The sequence below is a fragment of the Mus pahari genome, chromosome 18 (genome assembly GCF_900095145.1).
Source record: "Mus pahari chromosome 18, PAHARI_EIJ_v1.1, whole genome shotgun sequence".
NCBI lineage: Eukaryota > Metazoa > Chordata > Mammalia > Rodentia > Muridae > Mus > Mus pahari.
This window is the reverse complement of record NC_034607.1, coordinates 26,475,879-26,500,753: the sequence shown is the minus strand read 5'-3', so window position 1 is coordinate 26,500,753 and position 24,875 is coordinate 26,475,879.

Sequence of the window (24,875 nt, the reverse complement as noted above, 5' to 3'; positions counted from 1 at the left end):
CTCACCACAAAGAAATGGCAGATGTTTTAATACTAAGTCAATCGAGCAGAATAAAAGTATTCTGCTCATACTGGTTCGTACTGGGTTCTTACCTAGGAACTATGATGCATCTAGCCACAGGTTCTTAGTTCCTTTAACAGGAACAGGTATGGACTTTATCATGGAGTCAACATTAGATTCAATCAGTAAGTAGATGGTTTCCACAGTAACATTAATGCTACTGTTGCAGCAGCAGGCAGATATTGTCAAGACAGTAATTGTTGTAATTTGCTGGTTTCATGACTGGTTGAGAATAATTATTATTATTTTTCTATAGCATACATAGCATGTTGCAGCAGTGTGAGAGCTACCAAGAGAAGCTTCCTAGTAAATACTAGCTTATTTTTTTCAAGTTTTGAGACTCAAGTATGTGCTATCTACTATCAAAGCATCTTAACTTTAAAATTTTGTACGGTAGCCAAGAGTGTTGACAATATTCTATAATGCTCAGGAGTCTATGTGTCCCCATTGATCAATAATTCAAAAAGATAACTTATTCCTAGTCCCATTTATTGGTTTTTATTTACTAACATGAAGTTTCTAATTGGAGTATTGTGTTCCCACTGTAGCATAAGTCTTCAGACCTCTTTTGATATGCATATGTTTTAGAAAGCTTCTGTACTAATAGTAGGTTTCCATACAGAATTTTAAAAAGGCATTTACTACTTGCTATCCTTCATATTTCCCATGCCAATCTAACTCTTCCTGTTCCATTATAATTACCCTTGAGTTCTTTATATGATTGTGATGAACCATCCCTAAATGATTGCCCCTTCCCCCATGGTTCCAGAATAAATTCCTGACCTCTATTGGTAGTTCAAATTGAGCAGACATATTTCAATATGAAAAGGTAACATAAAAAATTATTGAACTTCTGACAAATTTTCATTTCACACTTGTGTAGGAGTCATGTAAACCTTTTCCATACTGTTCCATTTTAGTATATGATATATTGAAGTAGGAAGTCATTAAGTACTATTAAAATATTGTATTGGACATCTACTATGTGCCAAAATCTTAACAGAATATCTAAATTGTAAATATCTAAATTTTAGATGTCATAATAATTCCTATTCACACAGAATATATATTATATTAATGTTGCAATATCAAGACATATACTTTTTGGGGTGTGTGTGTGTGTGTAATAAAACTTGATTTTAATTAGCTCTCAAGGAAACCAAAAATATTATTAGCAGATGGGAGAAAATTTGTCTTAACCAATACTTAGAGAAAATGTTAAAATAACCATAACATCTCTTAACACACATGTACACTTATATATGTATATAATCATAAATGCATATATAACATATTTAATGCCTAAACACATCAAACATACTTAATATGTCTGTATAACTATGAATAAACATTGTATGAAGAGTAAAGAATTACTCAGATAATAAAAATGATTAATCTAAAGAATATATTACTGAAAAGAAAAATTCTAGAACTGGTGATATAATAAATACACGTTTTCAACCAATCTTTTCTCTTCCACTCTGAAAGCTCATTACCAACGCCTGTAATGAGTCCATCTGAGACATAATTCCTCATTTGAGATCTATTCAATTTTCTTCCTAGTCTTCTCTCAATCTTTTGTCTAGAGGAAATTGCTGGGAGGGCAAATATTTTAATTCTCCAATTTCAAGTCATTTTGAAACTTCCCAGGATAGATGGTACAGGTAAATCTTTGTGACTTAATCCCTCTTTCTTTTCTCAGTAATGTTCTAAGTTTAATGACTCCCACTGTGGCTGCCCCATACTAAATTGACGTTTGCACACACTCTTTACCCCACCCATTTCTACTTTCCTGTACATCACTTATGATCTTCAGTATTATTTATTTAGATTTTGGCAAAGTGCTACATAGTGACTTGGGATTGAAGAAAATTATTTAGCATCTGGGCTTCATTTTCCACTTCCCCATCTGTAAAACTTGATGTCATAATATTTATTCAATCCTGCACAGGAGTGATATAAGAATTTACTCATGTTGGTAAGGAACATTTAGATGCAAGGCACAGCAGAAGTATAAAATGCTGCTATTATTTTCTGACAGTCCAGTCAAGCTCTATAAATAATGTGGTCAGGCCATGAGAACTGTATGATGGAATGTAATGACTTGCAGGTGGGGCTCATTCAGTAGAAAAGGGGTTCTCATGCTAGAGTCTTGTCACTTGGGTTGTGTAAATGTCACCATGTACACTTTGTGGGGCAGGCTTTCAACTCCTTAACTATGAAAATTAAGGTTTTTACTTTCTCCAACACTAAGGAGAATGAGCTGTGGTGAGGGCATAAACTTCATTTTATAGAATGATTTGATTAAGTGGCTTTTGAGTTTTCGGATTATGTGATTTTCTTGCATGTTCTCATGAGACAAGGAAACAGACAATCCCATGTTAAATGGACCCTTTCAGGGGCATATACAGTGGGGTTGTAGCCAGCCATAGACTCTGCTTAAATGTACAAATCTTCAGGGAGGGAGATGCAGACTAGCAGGGTTTAATATACTTTATGTGAAAGAATAGTTTCCACTGGATCAGGTAAACTTTATGAAATTTGTTCCTGGCCAGATTTTATTCACCTTTATCACACAACCTGATTTTTTTTTTTTTATTTTGGGTATTTCATACATCCGTAATGTGCTTATATCATTTTTATCCCATCCTCTCTTCCTTTCAAATCCTCCCATACCTATCATTCTCTCTCAAATTCATGACCCGGTCTTCATCATTGTTACACACATGCACGGTACACAATTAAACTCAACTAATTTTTATAATGCTCACATCTCTTTCAAACAGTCTCAGCACAAAGCAATGGTAGATGTTCTAATACTAAGTCAATTTAACAGAATAAAAGCATTCTATTAGTATTGGGTAGTACTGGATTCTCCCCCTAGGACCTATGATGCATCTAGACACAAGTTATTAGTTCCTTTAACAGAGATATGTATAGATTTCATTGTGGAGTGGGCATTAGATCAGTAAGTGGTTGGTTACCACAATAACGTTAATGGTACTGTTGCAGCAGGCATATTGTCACAGGTAATTTCACCACAAGTAATTTCTAGTTTGAGATGGCTAAACCTAACTGTGATTATATGTAATATTTGACTTATATACAAAGTCCTTAATTTACAACAACTGTACTTGAAGAAAACACAAAAGATTGAGTTTTCACAGTCTAGAAAATTTTATTTACACAATTTTCAGTGACTTGATTAATCCTAATACAAGAAAGAATGTTTATGCCTTCTAACACTACATTATCTAAAGAGAAGACAGGATATTATTAGGGGGTCATGAGAATTATAAAAATGGACCTATAACATAAAGGGAAAATGAACATAAAAATGGAAGCAGAATAAAAAGTCCCATATGTATTCCTGACTTCCAATGATACCATTAAATAAGTGAGAAGCTTAAAACAAAAATCACAAAAATCAGTATAATATTTTATTTGACTTAAAAAACAACAAATATTTTTTTACACTGAATGCATGGAAAGCCAACAGTACTGAATGTGTGTTACATGTTGGGAGATCTAACTGATGAAGGCCCTCTTCTGCATTTCCCTATAGCTTCCATGTTTTAATATGGACAAATACATTTATCTCTAGTAAAATGTCAAGGAAGAATTGTATCGGGGGATTGGGATTAAACAAGCAAAAAGGAAACCTTGACAATGATATTGTATCTTGAAGCTCTTCTAATGTCAAAATGTGTAAACTGTTCATCCCTACAAAGAAAATAAGCTTTAATTTTCAGTAATTAAAAGAGAAAAAAAGTAATCTCCAGAATCTGGATAACCCTGATATACTTTTATTATTCAGAGGGAAAGTAAACCAAAGTAACAAAAGATGTTAGAGGGAGTTTATCCTCAAATGTAAATGCAAAAGAAAATTCTGACATTTGAAATTTATGTACAAACTCGATTATAAAGAAAGATTAAAGACTATTCATTGACTAACTTGAATTTGGTTTTGTTCATGGGTTTTTGTTTGTTTGTTGAATTTTTGTTGCTTGTTTTGTCTTGTCTTGCTTTGCTTTAGTAAATGAATTTTTCCAGCTTCTCTTTCCATTTAGGAGACATGAGCTGAGTGTGGTAGCGTTTTGATCAGCACTTTAACCCTAGTGATTGAAACAGTGCATATGAAAATATTCAATAAATATTTGTTGACTGGGGTACTTAACGCTGGGTAAAATGCTTCTTTGTGACATCTCAAACTTTCTAGAACTTAGGACATCATCAGTGTCCATTGTCCCAGATAACTATCAGGGTGAGATCCCTCTTTTCCCCATAATACAAAGAAAGCCGTTCATGCCAACCTTCTTTGTATTCTTTGAGTCAGCTGGCTAAATTTGGTTCTTGATTGCCTATTTTCCTTTCTGGTAAATTTATCCATTCTGATTATATTATATGGTAGATATGTTATTAAATCAGTAAGCCATTATTAATTTTGTCCATGATATTATGTTTACTCAGTACTAAAAATTTAAATAAACTGCAATGCTTTTTACAATATCCATATATTTGATATGGGGAAAGATACTTAAATACTTAATGATAATTTATTGTAACATATTTAACATAGAGATGCACCGTGGTGGATATTGAATAAACAGCAAATGGCTGTCAAATGTATAGCTTCAATTATGAAAACTTTCCTAACTTAATTCAATATTTAGAAGTCAAACATGTATTAATACATATATATTAACAATTCAAATTTAAACATTAATCCTTACAAAATTTCCTTTAACGTTGTTTTTAATCCTTCATTCTTTTCTCTCTTTTCCTTCAACTTCTTCTTCTCCTTCTTTCTCTCTCAGTGTCTTCCTTTCCATTTCCTTCCTTCTCCTTCTCTTTCGTTCTTACTCTTAAACCTTCTTCTCTTGCTATTTAGGGCAAAAGTTCCACATTATTGTCCAGAACGATTTTAAATTTCTCCATACAAGAAACCTTACAGTGTAGAATTTGAAACTATGTCCATTGCCCTCTCTGTGACCTAATTTAAATTTCAAATGGCTAATGACCATGATTAAATTTTTGAACCGAAATTTCAAAATTATCCAAGTATGATGTTTCATGTATATGTCATTGTATTTGTTTATGATAATGTTAAATGTATATTTCAAAAACAATTGACAAAGTATACAACATTTAAAACATCTAAAATCAAATTGCATGTGAATGGCTGTTTTCATGATGTCATCATTAGGTAAACATTAAATTTTTTAATTTTACATAATTTATGTACAAATTATATGTTTTATAATATAAAGTTATTGAATATAAAATTATATAATCAAAATAAAATGATTTATTTATATTATAATTTTAATTTTTAGTTTTGTCTTTAAACCAGTTATCATTGCAGCACACTGAAGAACAGGGTGACTGGAGAGGCAAATGCTTTTCTTCTCTAGATGTTGAGGTAACAGACATTAATGTAAAAATGCAAAGTTACAAAGAAAAAATAGCTTCAGGTGAAAATATTTTAAAAAGTAAGCAGAGAGTTTTAATGGTCTATGAATTTCATTTCTTTTACAAAATTGTACTACTGTAAATCTTCAAACAGATGACTGACTGTCAGTCACTGGGAAGAGATTTATAATCTACTAACAAAAATCTACCACTGAGTCACTGAAATACACAATGTAAAACTGCATTTCAATTTGGTGGAAACTTCCAAGCGTGTAGATTGCGTGCACATCATGTGGTATTTCCCGCGTTTTCAGATGCTTGGACATGAGTTTATTACATCATCTTCCTGTAAGATGGAATCAGAGGCTTAGGTGGAGCCCAGAATCATATAATTACTAGAGACACTTTCTGCTTCATGAACAGAAAATAAACATGTAAGTGTCACCAGTTCTCTAGGTAGGTGAGAGGTCATTTGTTTTTTTCATAATTTTAGCTACACAGCATCTATGCACAGAGAATCAGAATTTGTGCATATAGACTCCCAGACAAACATATGTTAGAATGTTTATCAAACAGAATATCATTCCCAAGTGCCTCTTGTAAGGAAGCTTTCTCCAAAAAAAGTTACACAAAAGACCGTTATCAGGTACATATGATGTGGGGTATGAAATCCTCACTGAATACCTGAAAGTCCTGATGATTTCAGGGCCAAGGTTATGCCCACCATGTCCTTCTTAATCAAAGCTACAAGTGATCTGTCTCACCGCTTTCTCCATGGCATACATACCTATGGTTCAGAGAGCTACAACAGTTGCTGAAAGAGAGGTGGAACTAGTGAACCAATGATGAGCTCTCTCCTCCTGGAAAACAAGAAAGAGAAAAATGCAAAGCTTGCAATTGTCTGACATCAAAATATTATAAGGTATAATTGCATAGCTGTCTACACCTCATTTGAGCTTTTAAGGACTACCGTGCAAAATCAGACCTTCACTCCTTGCCCTCTCTATTCTCCCACCTCCAATGCTCCCACTGCCACCACATACATACTTTTTCCTTCTGATCTTCCCCTATTCTTCAGTAATAGTTTCCTTGCTCTTAAATTACTTTTTTCCAACGGTCTCTTTCTATTAAGATGGGAGAAATTCTTTCAGAATGATAAACTAATTCAGACATGTTTAACATTCTTATTACTACTCTCACTTTATCTTCAAAATAATGCCAAAATGAATATTAATTTTAATAAAATTGTAAGCATTGGGGATGTATTTTTAATTAGAACACTGTGGGAGAGAAAGTAGGAATAGATATGACCAAGTGGGAATGGATATTGTATTGAAATATTTTATATATGTATGAAACTTACAAAAACTCAAATAATAAAAAGATAAAAATATGTCTTAGCAAAAACATAAAGGACATGTTCATCACCCCCAGGAAGTTTGAACTGACAGAATGTAGTATACAAATCCATCAGAAGACATTCACTGCAGTGAAACAGGAGCTCCAGAGCTAGGCTGTGGTGCTTTGGGGTTGAATTAGGCCGTATCTGGAGACAGAACCAGAATGAGAAGATCCATTTGAACACTGGAGAAATAAGGCAAGTGGATAAAAATGTTGGAAAGTGCCTATCGCAGGCAGCTCAGGAGGTCTGAGCCTCATCCAGGTAGCTCAGCTGGTCTCTCTGCTCCTTCCCGGTGGCTAGTCTGGTCTGAGCTGCTTCTAGGCAGAGCGTCCTCTCTTAGGCTGTCTGTCAGCAGTCTTACAGCTTTATAAGTTTGGGGACAGAAGTAGTGAATCTGTTCTGCTTCTGGGATTTCCTGACGCTGTTGTTTCTTTCTGAGCTTGAAGTGTTTCCCTATGGATAACCCTCTCTCTTAACAACCAACCTTCCAAAAGGGAGGTTTATTGTGGAGGAGATTGCCACACAACAAACAAGCATTTTTGGAAAGCGTATAAAATGATTGGGGTATTATTACCCTGCTACTTACATCACACTGTAATGTTGAGATTTAACATAAAGACAAGAACCAATTGTGATTTCTTATCAGAAAGAAAACAGGTTGAGTCTTCTGTGATACTCCAGATGTGCCTTAGAGAAGGGAAGGGACAAGATTATGTTAATAGCCTCTTAAGACAGAATAGTGGTTTGCTTTCCCAGGTTAGGACATCAAAGATGGTAGGAAAGGCTGGTGAGTAAGAGAATGTAAAAGATTTCATCAAGGCTGCTTCTTATGACTGGATTGATGGTGGTATAAGAGGAGGCCAAGCAGAGGAGCTTTAAATTTGCATCACGGTGGGAAGAGGAAGCTTACATCTTTCTGGCTTCATAGAGCTTAGAATACTGTGCTGAGAAGATAACATGTAAATCAAATGATATTTTTAGAAGAAGCATTTCACCAATGAGAACTTAGAGCTAGACAGAGGACGCTGGGGTTCACTTGCATACCAATAGTAATTGAAATCATGCACAGAGGTAATTCATAAGACTTCAAAGAGAAGAAGAAAGACAGACTAATGAAGCCTTAAGGTACTGTGACTGTAGATCAGTTGGTGCAAGATTACAAAACTGTCAAGGAGGCAGAAAAAGAATGGTTAGCAGAGCTAAGGAGTCTTTTCAGAGGAGAGGGTCATGGGAGAAGGGATGATGAATGATACAGGTTAAGTAAAATGAGGATGAAAACTATCATTTGACTTGAAGTAGACTATGGTATAAATTCTCTGATGTTTTCCCAGGTTTCTTCATCCCACCTCCTTAATTTGCTAGCTGTCTATCCTAGAGTAAATTCACATACATCCCTTTTTTATACCACCAATTTAACATTTGCAAAATTGGAGCAAGTCTATTACCTTTCTCAGTGGACTGTTTTGCTCACTGCTTATCAGTATTAGGAGCAGATATGTGGGGAATCCCAGAGATCATTTTGGAAGCCTTGTCAACCCAAAAGTACATTCCTTTATAAAAGCAAGACTTCATTTGACTTTTACACTGTGTCTATGGGCTCAAACTAGGCTAACAGAACTAAAAATGGATCAGCATAACTATATTCTTCTCTTCACTCTATTTTTTGACCTGAAAGAAAGCCAGTTTTTTTTTAAGAAGGCTGAAAGAAATAAGTCAAAGGCAAACACCACTCATGTCATTATGTCTTCGTGTTTCTTAAATATGAATTCTACCCAGAACATCATCCTTAAGAAAACCAACCTATTCCCCAAAACTAGAGCATAGTGCTCCAAAATGTGCCATTCATAACAATGTGCATCCAATTCACAATATGCTCAAATGAATCTAAATAGAACAGTTGGTGAAATATTTATTGACCTGATTTTGTAGATTCACATTAGAAACAAGCTAAATTATAGTGAATTTTTTTTCCCCACATGTTCCCTGAAAAACATGACATTGTAACAGATTGACTAAGAAAAAGTTACGAAAGTCTAGCTGCAGTCTGATCAACTTGGCATTGAAAAGATTTGATTATGTTTTTAATTAGCTCAGATTAGTGGCTTCTTTATCTGTACTTGGTTTGGGTTCACCAGTCTCATACTTTCTTATCTCACCTTCTCTTAACCCTTAGTCCTCAGTGCTACTTCCTTTGTGTGTGTGTGTGTGTGTGTGTGTGTGTGTGTGTGTGTGTGTGTACCTTGTATGTAGACATAATTTTTTGTAACCTACTTTTAATAAGAGTTTAACCTCTGGCCTGCCACTCAGCAGAGGTAGTAGAAGAAAAAAGTTACTGGGATAAGTAAGAAGTGGACATGTTCAGCAATAGCTTTGGAGGGCATGATCTCCTCAGTATTTCAGTCCCAATGCAAATAACAAGAACAAGTCTCCAACTGTAGACCAGTCCTTTCGGCAGGCAGACAGGACACGAACCAGCAGCTTCAGTCCAATCCTTTCTACTAGCAGACACCATGCATGAACCAGCAGCTCAATGACATCATTACCACAAGTTGAGCTCTACAACCCTATGCAACGCAAACAAACACATGCATGGAGTTAGTAAAGAATAAATAGCAAGGCAGTGAAAAGTAAACCTATGCTCAGCATTCATATCCCACTGTCTGTGGGGTCATATTTATACTCCTCCATCAAATGTCCTTTCATATGTCTGCTATGTCAACACATCCTTACGCCTGTGTCTGCTTCAGGAAACATTCTCTCCTGTGTCCGCTTTAGCAAGACATCCTTCACCTGGGCGCCCCCATCAAACCATCATTTGACAAAACCAACTTTCCAAAGACACTAGAAGATTCCACTTCACATGTATTTTAATATTCTCTCTTATTATATTTGTACTTGAGTTCTAAGGTCATACATAGGCTTCCATATAGCTTTTGCATACAAATTTTATTTTGATGATTTCCTCATCATCATTTCTCCATTATATATTTGAAAATTCTTTTCTCATTATTCCTTGCCACTGTTCTTGTCTTATCTATATTCAATAATACCTCTCCCTTAATGTAACTCCCAACAATATTCCATTTCCTTGTCCTAGATTCAGTGAGCATGTCTTCCAGTTTAAACACACAAAAGAAATAAGACCCACAATTGAGAGATAGCATATAGTGTTTGTCATCTTGGACCTGAGTAATCTCACCCGGTATGTTTGCTCAGCGGACAATGACATATCTATAAACTTGCTTCTGCCTCTAGGCACTGGAACTATCACAGAAGAGGGGTAGAAAGAACATTAAGAGCCAGAGGACTGGAGGGCATGCTGTGAAGTACTGTCTTCGAGAAATCATGTGCCTGTTGCATATATTAGCTAACAGAAGATGTCTGCAGCTATCTGGACAAGGTCAAGCCAATTGAAATTCAAGAATGAGTGTGGTAGGGTCTCCTAAGATCCCATCCATAGCCAAGGAGTCATTAGCAGTTAGTGGTTAAGAAGAGTCAGTCACAATGGTTTGGTTTTATGTTGATAATAGTTAATTTTTTCCTTTACAATGTCATGTATATTGACATGTAATATTTCTGTCATATTGCTGTAAGTAAATATATTTTGAATTATTTAACTTTGTTTTCCAATGTGATAAAGAGCATCAATAAGAATTTAAAGACCTCAGTAGAAAAGGGCTCTAAAAATCCATAGTAATTTTAAGGCAACTTTAACCAAAAAAAAAAAAAAAAAAAAAAATCACCTAACTTTGCTAATTCTTTCTCCTCCCCCTCCTCCTCCTCCTCCCCTCCTCCTCCTTCTCTTCCTCCTTCTCTTCCTCCTTCTTATTCTTCTCTGTCTTTGTCTTTATCTTCTTCTTATCTTCTTTTTTGTTTTGTTTTTTATTGTTTTTTGTTTTATGTTTTTTTTTTTTTTTTTTTTTTTTTTTTTTTTTTTTTTTTTGAGACACTGCTTCTCTGTGTAGCCCTGGCTATCCTGGAACTTACTCTGTAGACCAGGTTGGTCTTGAACACAGAAATCTGCCTGCTCTGCCTCCCAAGTGCTGGGATTAAAGGCGCGCACCACCGGTTATCTTCTTTAAAATTAAACGAATAATTGTTTTGTATTCTTGTGTTTATCATTTAATAAATTGCAATAGTTAAGAAATTAAAGAATAGGTTGAAATTGCATGATAATAGATAGACTATAACACATAAATTAACAGATTATAGATGTTAGATAGATAGACAGTCAGACAGACAGATAGGGAAATAGGTAGGTGGGTGGATAGACAGATGATGATAGATAGATAGATAGATAGATAGATAGATAGATAGATAGATAGATAATGATAGGCAAATTGACAGACAGAGAGATAATTGGTTAAATTACCTATGGTTCTCAGGAAATACTGAGAACAGTGACCAAATTAACATTTGCATGTAGAAAACAATGGAATGTTTTGAACAAAAACAAAACAAAACAAAATGTCATTCAAAGAAAGTAATTGTCTGTCTCCTCTAAACTTTAGTTCTAAATGAATTATTGATGTTACTCTGTTTCTGTGATGCAAATATCCCCTGATGTCTTTTGTAAAGTGGAAAGTGGATAAACTAGCAAATGTGAAAGGAGGAAAGACTTGATGGAGCATTGTCACAGAAACAGAAATCTCCATGAATATTTTACTAGGTATGGTCATGCTTCCTAGAAAGAAATTCACTTTGCAAAATAAAGCCTATGCAGTTTATTATAAATAAATTATCCAAACCTGATATTCCCTGATAGAAATTAGCTTCTCTTTGTCCCAACATGGTCCTTGAATGTGCTTGCAGTTTGCAGCTATAAAGTAAGTGACATAGACAAAAAGTCTTTGTTATAGGAATGAATGATGGATTATCTTCTTTGCATCCTAAAATTTCAACAGAAATCCCAAGGAATTAGGAAACTATGGAAACAAGGTAAATCTTGCCACGTGAGCTATCTGATTGGCAAACACTCCAGGGTTGTTGACCTATGCTTTCACACAACAGCCACCTAAGGAGACAATAGTGTTAAAGGTATCTCTTTCTGTTCATGTTATATCCCTTAATAATTCTTAGCAATGTAGCTACTGTCTTTGTCCAGAATGATACTCAAAAATCTCTGAGTATTTGACTTATAGACGGAGTTTAATAAAGCAATAAAATTGACGCTATGGAAAGAAACACTTATTTATAACATTTCCACGCTTCCCAGGACTGGAAATTGAAGTTCAGACCTGTTAAAAAATCTAACTCAGAAATACAAAATTAACCAGAGATTTTTTTTCTTCTCATATTCTAATCATTTTCTCCTAGTTTTCCTGTAAATGCAGGCTTGTTTTCTCCATACACACTGAGGATTACTATCTACAACACTTCTAATCTGGATGCTCAAGACCATGAACATTAATATACCACTTTTAACCAGAATCAAGTTTCATAATCTTGGATTGTCTTTCTTTCTTGAAGCTATAGGTTTAAAGCTTACACTGCTAGACATAAAAGAGTCTGTATTCTATTACAGAGGTGGTTGATCACCCATGTTCATTGGTGCTGCATTCACAATAATCAGAAAATGGAAAGAAATTATTGATCAACAACTGAATAGATTCTGAACATAGTGTGTGTGTGTGTGTGTGTGTGTGTGTGTGTGTGTGTGTGTGTAATGGAATATTTTTAGCTATAAAGAAAAATAGAATAATAAAACATTTCGGGGAACTGGTGGAGGTAAAGTGTTCATTCTCATTGAGGTAACACAAGCCCAGAAAGACTAAGCTTGCATGTGTTTTATGTATGTGGATTCTAGAATTGAATATCTAGATATATGTTTAAACAGTAGTATTCACAGAGGGTGTATATTGTTTAGGAACCATAGGGGAATTTCAAGAGAAGAATGATGAAACATAGAGGAACAAAATATTAGGAGTTTTAAAAAATGGAGGTAGTAAGAGGGCATGGTAGACAATAAAGATAGAGGAATAACCATTAAAAACTTTTGAAAATGTTATATGGAAAAAACTATTGTGGAAGCTTCTTAAGGTGTGTGTGTGTGTGTTCCTATGTATGTGCTTCTGTGTGTGTGTGTGTGTGTGTGTGTGTGTGTGTGTATCTGTATCTGTATGAAGGATGTTTAAATGGATCTATTTCCCCAGGCATAATAGAGTATCAAATAAAAATACCACTGCCAGGTTTTGGTTATCCCTCTATGAGTTGTTGATTAGTGAGATGATACGGTTATAGCTCTCTCTTGGTTATTCTCCAGAACTTGATATTAAGATACTCGTGCTGAAGATGCAAAATATTGAATAATAGGACATGGAAAAAATAAACAATATTATACTGGCATGAAAGTTTCATCCTTACTAGCTAGACCCCATAGTGCTGGTGGATTCTATTCATGACCGAGGGGACAAAAACGGTAAACAGACTTATTCAACTGTGAACTGTGTGTATTATTATAAAGACTGTCTTCTGTCAAGATATACCTATTAATTCTATTGAATCAGACACGTACTGATTGTCCTAAGGTCTACATCACAGGACTAAGCCCTTGTCCTTTACTCTTACCTGTGCAAAAACTCATGGTTGGCTAGGTCTTTGGCGCTAGCAGAGACTCTGCTACTATTATTCTGCCCATAGACATAGTAATACACTGCCCTGAAAGTTCTTATCTTTATGCATGTAGATTTGTGAATCACTCAACCTTCATCTGAGAATTCTTCCTTATAATAGATGTTGCTTAATAATGAAACCCACAATGGGACACACACAGAAAATAAAAAACTGTGGGAAAAACTCAGAACCCCTTTTGATGTATCGTGTCATCGATCCCTTTGTACAGAATTACATGTAGAAATGTGTGAGGCACATGGCAAACAGGTGACAACACAGAACATAGAGACTTAATGTGGAAGCCCATATACAATCAAATTAAAATAGGTTCTTTTTGTTTTTAAAGAGACTTTTCTTCAATCTAAATGTGTCAACTATATTGCAGTCCTCTCTCAAAGCTCAGGAATTGTGAACACAAGAGAGAGACAGTAGGAACTTAAGACATAGAGGTACTAGTCATAAGAAGTAAAAGTATTATTTGCAGGACATGAGACATCCTTTCACACATAAACCCACATCATCTATGACTGCATGAACAATGCCCACACTAATTCAAGACAGTTAAAATTCTCTATGTAGTGAATAGAGAGCTTCATGAAATCCCACCATTAGCTTAGGAACCATTGGCATAACCAATGGCTGCTAGAGGGAAGGACAGTCTGTTTTTTAGAGATGTTATCTCTTAGATGTTACTCATTGTGGTAGTTTGAATGAAGATGGACCCCCTTAAGTCTTATACAGACTGGTACTATAGGGAGCTGTGCACTTTTTAGAGTAGGTATGGCATTGGAGGAACTGTGTTAGCTGGTCAGGCTTTGACATTTCAGATGCTCAGATGCTATACAGGATAGCAATAGGGCTATTCTATTAGGAGGCAAGCTCCACCGAAATTGTCCCCCAAATTCGGAGAATTATTCAGGCCTTAATAGTGGGTATTGTATCTCAGTGAACAGAAATCATCCCAATAAAAGAGGTCCCATGTACTTTACTTCCTCAACCAATCGACTAGGGAGAAGCCCAGTTTCTTATTCTCTTCCTGCTGCCTGAAGTCTGAACTCCCAACTTTTTCTTCAGCACCATGGCTGCCTGCATGCAGCCATGCTTCTTGTCATGATGATAATGGACTAAACATCTGAACCTATAAGCCAGCCCCAATTAAGTGCATTCCTTTGTATGAGTTGCCATGATCATGGTGTCTCTTCATAAGAATAGAAACCCTAACTATGACACACATGAGTCAGTAGATGATTTTGTACTCGTGCATGTGCAGGTAGTGGTAAGCAGATTCAATGGGCTTAGCAACATACAAGACATTCAAACGTATAAAACATACAAAAACATACAAAACAAACATTAAAAAAAAAACAGAGAAAACATGAAATTGGAGGAAAGAATGGCTGGGGAGACAGAGGAGGAATTGACAAGGGGGAAAGAGAAAGTATACTTGATTAAAACACATTAGAAGCTCATGTAAAATTCTCAAAAAAAAAAAAAAAAAAAAAAAAAAAAAAACAGACCAGCAACTTCATCATCAACAACAAAGAGGGTGAACTGGATAGATTCACTGCTGAATTTAACTAGAACTTTGTAGGAAGCACAGCTTCGAGTAAGCATTGAAGATCCCAGGATTGCCAATCTATGGGCCTATTTTCTTTAACCAGGGGAAAGGAATGATGCCTGGTCACCTGGAATGCCTAGTTAAAATGGTCAAATGACTTGTGATCCTCAGCTCTCTTGTTAGGAGTCAGCCTCAAACTGAACTTTTCCCAAATTCTGAGAACTGTTTAGGCCCTCATACGGGGCTTTGCTCTCAGTGAATAGAACTCATCCCATGGAACAAGGTCCCATCAACTTTGATTCCTCAACCAATAGAATTTAGCCTTACACTTATTAGAAATTTTTTCTTCTTAGGCTCTAACCTGAGCTCTGTTTACCAGCTAATAGAGCTGATTTTCATTGTGAAGGTCGTAGGTGCCCTGATACTTTGCTAGGGAGTTTCTATGCAGCTAGGCCTAAACTTTCGTTGTGATACTTGTCCCAGGGAAACCCTTCTCCAAAGTTTTACTGTTGAAATGTGTAAGAAGCATAAACCTCAGAATCAGACTCTCTGGGAGTCTTGATCTAGTCAGACTAACATGTCCGACTGCACAGAGCTTCCATTCTCACCTCTACATGGCTCATCCCCTTCCAACAGAGATGCCTGCAGGGATTCTACAACAGGATTTAAAAGAACTTACACAGTCATCTTTAGACTATTTTATAAAAGAATGCTGACAGTGGGAGAAATTGTAACTTCTCCAGCGAAGAGCACACCAATTGTTTATTCAAAACCAAGTGGTAATCCCTGTTAAAATAGGCATATAAATACATTATACAAACTAAACATGCTATACTTACATATTTAGTAATGTGTGTGTGAATGTGTATATAAATGTAACAATAATTAATCAAACAAAGATCTCATGAATTTCAAAAGGAGCCAAGAGGGATATATAAGGGATTGAAGGGAGTAAGGGAAGAGCAGATTATAAATAGAGAGCACAAAGTTGAGAAGGAAACAGAGTATAGGTGCTAAAAAGAGTTTTAGGAAGGCAATATATTATGATATCTGATGAACATGATCAAAATGAATAACCAGAAGCTGGAAAGAACCCAGATGGTCCACAATAGAAGAATGGCTACAGAAAAGCTATTACGAATGAGGACATCCTGATTTTTTGCAAGCAAATGGATAGTACTAGAAAAATATCATCCTGAGTGAGGTAATCCAGACCCAAAAGGACATGCATGGTATGTTCTCACTAATAAGTGGACATTAGAAAAAGAGTATAGAGTACAGAGGATACAATCCACAGGACTCAAGAAGTTTAACAAGCAGAAGGGCCCAAGTGAAGATGCTTTCAATCTCACTTGGGAGAGAGAAGAAAATAATCATGGGAGGCAGAGAAAGAGGAGGATCTGCACAGGAGTGTGGACAGGGAGGGGAAAAGGGAAACATGATCAGGTACTGGGCAGGAAGAATAGGAGTGAAGCCCTGAGGCCCAGCAGAAAGAGTGGAAACAGGCAACCTCAGGAGATAGGAGGTGGGGACCCTCTAGGATGTGCCAAAGACCTGGGATGTGAGAGACTCTTAGGACACAAAGGGATGAAAATGCCCTACAGTGGGCAGAGGGAACTTGTAAAGTCCATCTCCAGTAGAAAGACAGAGCATCAAGTGGAGGGATGGGGTTTCCATCCCACAGTCAAACACTCTGACCCAGAGTCATTCCTGTCTAAAATAACTGCAGGGACAGAAATGGAGAAGATACTTAGGGAAAGGAGGTCCAGTGACTGGCCCAAATTGGGATCCAGCTCAAGGGGAGGCCCCAAGGCTTAACTGATGCTACAGTGTGCTTACAGACAGGAAGCTAGCTAGCATGGCTGTCCTCTGAGAGGCCCAACAAGCAGCTGAAAGAGTCAGATGTAAATACTTATACCCAACCAATGGACAGAAGCCAGGGACATCTGTGGTTGAATTAGGGAAAGGCAGGCAGACGCTGAGGAGGAGGGTGTCCTCATAGAAAAACCAGCAGTTTCAATTAACTTGGACCGCTGAAATCTGTCAGACACTTAGCCACGCACCATGCAGCATACACCAGCTGATATGAGGTCCCCAACATGTATAGAGCAGAGGATTGCCTGCCTGGTCTGACCTTAGTGAGAGAAGAAGCACCTAACCCTTGAGAGACTTGAGGCCCCAGGCAGTGGGGTTGTCTGGTGGGGTGTGGGTGGGGGTGAGGGGTTGGGAGGACATCCTCTTGGAGACATGGGTGGGGTCTGGGGTGGGGGCTGCGGAGGAGGTATGGGATGTGGAACACTCAGAGTGCAGACCAGGAGGGGGATAACAACTGGACTGTTGAAAAAGATTAAAGAATGATAATAATAATTTAAAATTTGTATTCATGTACATTTTCAACAAATAAAATTTATTTTCAGAAAAGAAGAAAAAGAACAAGAATGATAAACAATAAGAAGAAGAACAAGTACAAGAACAAGAAAAAGAATTAGCTATGAGCCTCCAACAAGGCAGTGACTATCTCCCAATGGCAAACTTGCTTCAAACACTGTGGTCACTTTGTCTTTTCTTCTGCTTCTACAATTATATTCTGATTTCTAGCATCTATGTTCTTTAATTTATCAATTCAGTTTTGAAAGTATGTCAGTTAAAATGAATTTAATGATCCAACATGAAAAATGTACACACCATGTTTCACAACTTGGAAGAGCAAAATGAAATGTAGAAACATCATTGGCAATTTCTCACAGATCATTTTTTTCAAAGAATATGTTAACATGCTTAGTTAATCTATTATTAAAGTTAATATTGCCTAAAAATTAAAGGAAATTAATGCTTCCAGACTCAAGATAGAAAGCGAGAATACTGATACTAACCTGCTTCAGGAAATGGTCAGGCATGTGTTTACATGCACGTATACACACACACACAGACACACATATTTACAGACACACATTAAAAAGAAAAAGGAAAGAAGAGGAAAACTGTTGGAAAGTTTCTTGTTTTATACTTAATTTGAGGTTAGAACTCACTGGTAATCTTTGAAGTCCAATAAGAATATATATCACACAAAGCCTTCTGTTTACTGTGTTTGTTACAGTCTACAGCAAATGCAAAAATTCAATTGCACTACCACAGAAATGTATTTATTTATTTAGTTATTGTGATATTGAGGATTGAGACTAGCACTCTACAGATGTGAACAACTGTTCTACCACTAAGCAATAACATCTTTCTTTAATTTTCCTTTTAGACTCATGGCTTTGCTTAAGCCTGTGCAGTAGCTTTGAGGTCTCTCTTTAGCACACTCAGGCCTTGAATTCAACAATAGCCTTATCTCAGCTCCCAAATTGCTAAAGTTACAGACCTATGTCCCCTAACCCAACAGAAGTCAGTTTCCAAAAACTGTGTACTTCAGATTTTAAAAACTAATCTAAGCAGATATTATTTGCATGCAAGTTTATTCACTGGCTTCCCTGAAAAAAAAACTTCTAGGGACATTCTCTCATTTTCATTCTTGCTCCATATGATTGACAGCCCCTTATTTCCCTTGGTCAACTTATGTATACATATAGTTTGTTTTAAATGATTAAGTACCAATTCTAAGAAAAAAAAGTGTTAAGAACTATGTCTATAAACATAGCTTGATGGCACATTTCTTGCCCAACATACATAAAGGGTTGGATTTAGTTCCCAGCTTTAGAAAAACATAAAAATCATGTGAGTTGTCTTGTATCTTTTACATTTTATCCACCCACAGTTCTGCTTGGAGACTGATGCACCAGCATGAGTCTGGAAGTGAACATGTAGAAAAGAACAATAAACTGCCAGTGGTAAGCATATGACACAAGTAAGAAATATGCTTTGTTGTAAACTCGATAGATTTTCAAATTATCTTACCTCAGCAGAATCTTGCCTATCCCATTAAATATAATAATGCATTGAAGGACTCATGTTAAATGACCTTTAATTTTGGAGACTTTTCTTTGCCATTGAAGAAAATTTAAATAGCATATACTCATCATTGTATTCGCATACTGGGTAATCAAGAAGTCTAAAAGGAATTACAGGACTCCTTCTAAAGAAATGTAAAATAATTCACCCAGGGCAATTACATTGAATTGGCTATGGCTTTATTGTATGTGTTCGTTATACTTGCAAGTAATTTCTTATAGAACAGCTACAAAATGTTTATAAAATAACTACGTATAAAAATGAAATGCCAGCCATTCTTAGTGTCACATTGTACTAGAATTCTGAGAATTACATAAAGGTCAAAATCAGATAAATGCTGAGAAGTCGGGAAATTTAAATCTAGCTTTATACTTTGGACAGTGATTATGTTTGTCTTGGGAAGAAAAAAATGAAGTAGTGAAAGTATAGATTATTTCTCTACTCTAGATGTAATAAAGTACTCAATAGAATTTGGAGCAAAAGAAAATGAAAGTTTCTAATCAATAGGAATCATTTGAAGATCAAGAGTTAACTGTCTTCATGTAATTGCATATTTTTCAAGGCCTTACTTTAGGTTTACCAAAGATAAACAAGATACCTGGGAAAGTAAGCATGGCATGCAGATAGAAGACAGAGAGGGGAATTATTAATAACCACTGATTAGAGTCAGAGAAAGAGGAGAATTATAAATAGCATACAAATAGGAGTCAAAGAGAGGGGCAAATTATAAATAACATACAGACAGGACAGAGAGAGGGAATGTTATTAATAATCTACAGAGAGCAGTCAGAGGGGTACTACATGTCTACCTTGATCAGTTACAAGCTGCATGACTTAGGACAAATTCTTTTTCCTTATCAGTAAGTTGAAGATAATGACTACACATACACTTGATGTAAATACTAAATCAAATGTAAAATGCAGCTAATTAGGAAAGACAAAAGTGGTGTTATATGAACTCACATTATCCTGGGTTCTACACACCATTTAAGACATGTCACAGAATGGAACATTTGTTCAGCATCCTCTGCCAAATTCTGTTCTGAGCATTTGAGATCTATGTAAAAATGTGCTCAGAACCCTTTGTCGATGCTCAATGTGCATTTTAGTGAAGAACTGAAGTGGGGATACAGCTTAGTGGCAGAAGTGCTGACCTAGCATGCACTGATTTACTGCACTCAATCCAAAATATCACAAACTAACAAACTGATTATTCAGTGTGTTAGAAAAGACACAATAAACTTACAGCGTCAGAGAATAAATAGCAAGGTGTACTTATTTCTGTCTACACACTTAAACAAGATGACTTTGTAGGTTTCATTGAGAAAATGGTCACTGAAAAACAATCTGAAAAGATTCACAGGGAGATAGAGGAACCAAATATCATCTAGATCAAGAGCTCAATGCAGAATGTTACTTAGCCATAATCTATGGTGAACTATTTTTGTGGAATGGAGGAAGAATATGCATTCATCCAGTGCCTGACTTTCTCCTTCCTAGGTTTGAGCTGCCAGTATTCAGTGCAGGTCGGTAGACTCTTGGCATGGTATCCTGTGGAGAGGAAATGACATGGTCAGTTAATCTTTAGTATATAATTTCCTTACTCTAGGCAGAAAACGTAATATAGTAAAGTCCAGAGAAACCACCTGAAGCACAAGATGCTTTTAGAAGCAATCATGGTGATCGGAGATAGTATAAAAAGTTGCAGCAATTGTGTAACCTATAAAGGGTAGAAATGTACCTCTCTAGCCACTGCAGTTTAAAAACCCCCCTCAACAGCATATATGTAATAAAACTGAAAGTGGGCATGAATTCCTCACTTCATCTGCTGCTCCTAGGCGGCAGTTTCTTTTCCTCTTGTTGTTTCTGTCCACCAGTCATCCCATTAAACCACAGTGTGTTTGTGGTATTGTAAACCAGTAGTTGACCCAGGGCCAAGGGAAAGACAAAATCACAAAGCATATCATATCCCACTTTCCCAACACTTTCAGAGCCCCCTTAAGCCTCACACCTCTCTTGCTGCTGAAAAAGCAACTACTTCCTTCCCCTCCCTCCATCCCTAACATTTATGAAAAAAAAAAAAAAATGAAATGTCTGGACAGTTTTGGGAACTGTGGGTGGGTGAAACTCATCAGCTGTATGCACGTTCTTTCTTTCAGGAATATGGGGCTCAAGGTAGCAACTGAGCCGTCTGTTGAGGTGGTATTTCACAGACTAAAGGTACAACAGTGCAAAACCAAAATTGATTTGCCCCTTGGGGATCTAAGTCCTCTGCCATGCTCATTAAAACCTAACTTGAATTTTTAGAGGTATTAGAAAAACCTTTAAAAAAAACCTTTTCCAGTGTGACCTCACTCCTGCCGACTGTCCTGCTTGGTTAAGCTTACCAGGGAGGGAAGGGAATTTTTCTACTGCATTGCAAATGATTGTGTAGACAAAGGGGAAGCAAAAAAAGGCCTTTAGTTATGATAAAATTGGTTGAACACGCATTGAGGTTCCAAAATCTCCCTAATTAAACTCTGAAATGGTTTCTGCATTCTTTTCTGAAACCAGGGGGAATTCCCTTGACATGAACAAATATTTCATATGGTTAAGTATTCATTAAAATGAGCAATGGGGAACGAGCACAGTATCCAATATCAAGAAGAAAACTGGGCAATGGAAATGGGGAGATCCATGAGACATTAAGAATCTAGGGTTTTGCTCTGTGTGATAATGATCACTCATACTAATTGTAACAGCTTCTTGTTGTGATTTGAGTTCCCATGTTCATGTCCACAAGGGAAGATGATTCAATAATAGATATGAACATGTCTGGACAACAAGAAGATTATACGTTCTTTGTATGTTGATGATATGATACTGCACACATGGGTGTTTGTATTGTTATGCGTCATCACTCTCCTAGTGCCTCTTGTGTTTGAATGCTGCTAATACAGTTGGATTCCAGAGGAAAAAAAAAAAAAAAAAAAAAGAATCTAGGGTTTTGGCAACCAGACCACATTGCCACGTGTTGTTCCTGTTTTGCTAATTATTCCTGGTATAATTTATTCAGCTGTGCCTATGCATACACAGAAGAAGGACCGGTAATACAGAGCTAAAGCCCTTAAGGTCAGGTGAACTGTTTATGTTACTAACAACCACTTGAGTAAAAGAAGATACATGTTTTTGTAAGTAATTTCAGAGAGTAAGATTTAGCTATTTTAAAAGTAAAGAAAAAACAAAGGAAATAAATCCATGTGCAATAGTTGTTCACACTGTGAGGTACCATTTAGGCTCCTCTGTCTTACTGATCCTATCTTGGAATTCAGGGAAGAAGCAGATTTAAAACTTAAAGGATTTAACCTCTGGTACTAATTGACAGTTTCAAAAGTGACACATTTCCAACAAAGGCAAGATTAGACTGAGAAATTTTTATAGGCAATTTGCTCTGAACAGAATTTTATTTTCCTTAATCTAATTGACATTAAAATATGCAATTATTTTATGTTATAAAATTGATAGGTAAATATCCATTAAATAGTTAAAACAAATGGTACAAGTTACAGAAAAGAAAGCTAGTATCGATAAAGATGATACTGTATCCCTCTACAGAATAAAAATCGTAGGATGCTGTTTTTATCTGACTGGGTTCATCAAAGAACAGTCACCAGACCTGCAAATTAGATCAATCATTGGAAGTGGCAAGGTTTTTTTGTTTGTTTTTTTTTTTCTTTGCTTTGCTTTTTATTTATTTATTTTATTTGCTACATCCTATACTCTAGAACTCACTTTCCTTATCTTCTATTATCAAATTTTCAGTTCTCTATTTCTTCAGTTCGGCTTACAGCAATTTATTTTTAAGTCAGGTTTGTCTTTGTAGCTTTGAACAAGGTGTCAGAAGGTGAAAACTTGGAATGCTCTAGACCACAAAGAACATATCTTTTCCATCACTCCTGCCCTAATTCCTCTGAGAAGCAGAACTACATGTAGTCTAGCAGAATATATGGCAGTGAAGACCATTCTCAACCAGCTCAATAAGAAATGCTTGAATTATGGAAAACTATGTTTTGGACAACGTAAGGAGCTGAAGGGGTTTGTAGCCCCATATGAAGAACAATAATACCAACCAATCAACCCACCCCCACCCCTCTCTGTGAGCTCCCAGGGACTAAACTACCAACCAACAAGTACACATGGAGCGACCCATGGCTTCAGCCGCATATGTAGCAGAGGATGGTCTTGTTGGACATCAATGGAAAGAGAGACCCTTGGTCTTGAGAAGGCCCGATTCCCGTGTAGGAGAATGCCAGGGCAAGGAGGCAGGAGTGCATGGATGGGTGTTTGGGGTAGTACCCTCATAGAAGCAGGGGGAATGTGATACGGGCTTTCTTGAGGGGAAACCAAGAAAGGGGATAACATTTGAAATATAAATAAATAAAATATCCAATTAAAAAAGACAAGAAATGTTAGCTCTAAGAAAAAGGATTATGTAATGCTTTGGATGTTTAAAACCATGGCTTTTTTAAAAAAAAAATTTTTTTAATTTATTAGATATTTTCTTTATTTACATTTCTTTTTTCCCCAATTTTATTAGATATTTTCCTTATTTGCATTTCAAATGCTATCCCAAAAGTTCCCTATACCCTCCCCCTGCCCCTGCTCTCCTACCCACCCACTCCCACTACTTGGTCCTGGCCTTCCCTTGTGCTGGGTCATATAAAGTTTGCAAGNCCAAGGGGCCTCTCTTCCCANTGATGGCNNACTAGGNCATCTTCTGCTACATATGCAGCTAGAGNCNNNAGNTCTGGGGGTACTGGTTAGTTCATATTGTTGTTCCACCTACAGGGTTGCAGCCCCCTTCAGCTCCTTGGGTACTTTCTCTAGCTCCTCCAATGGGGGCCCTGTGTTTCACCCAATAGTTGACTGTGAGCATCCACTTCTGTGTTTGTCAGGCACTGGCATAGCCTCACAAGAGGCTGCTATATCAGGGTCCCTTCAGCAGAATCTTGCTGACATGTGCAAATGCTATCCCGAAAATTCCCTATACCCTCCCCCGGCCCCTGCTCTTTTCCATTGCCTGAATGTATCCAGAACTAAGAAGATATTTATTTCTAATATATACAAAGTTCTTAACAGGAAGTTTAAAATGTGAGTATTATTTGTTTTACTCACATTTATCACACTGGCTACATGAAGTCAGAAGATGAATCACGGTACATGCACTGATCGTGGTCCATCCCCCTAATAGTTTACTTTATTCTTATTGCTCTCACTGGTCCTATAAATAAAGACACCAATTGTGTACCAGATTCCTAGCAGAGACAATTTCTGGATCATTCATAGAGAGGAGTCGATCATGCTGGACCAGCAGGACGATAAGTAGCAAATTGAAAGTCTAAGGAAATTTAGAGTGGGGAAGACAGAGAATATGAGGTTGTAAATGAATAGTAAAATACAGATGATTTCCAGACATACAAAGTAGTCCAAACGACTCCAAGCAAGGCAATATGAGTAATTAAATAATCATATATATATATATATATATATATATATATATTTATATTTATATTTATATATTTATATATTATATAACATATGTATTATGTCATAAAATATATAATATAAATTATTGTCACAAATTGATTCCTAAGCTTTTATTTGGATTAATGATACTCTTAAGAACATTAGAGATTATACCTTTTATTGGTTATGAAATCACTCATAAAAATAGACACATAATGGAACTATTGCCATATAATTCTAGAGAAAAATTTAAATACATACAAAAAAATCCCCTTTCTGACATGCTTCATCTCATGCTCAGTATATGTAGAGAGCAGTGCTTTCTCACACACATGACAAGAGACACATGGAGAAAGTCCCCTTATAGAGTACTTA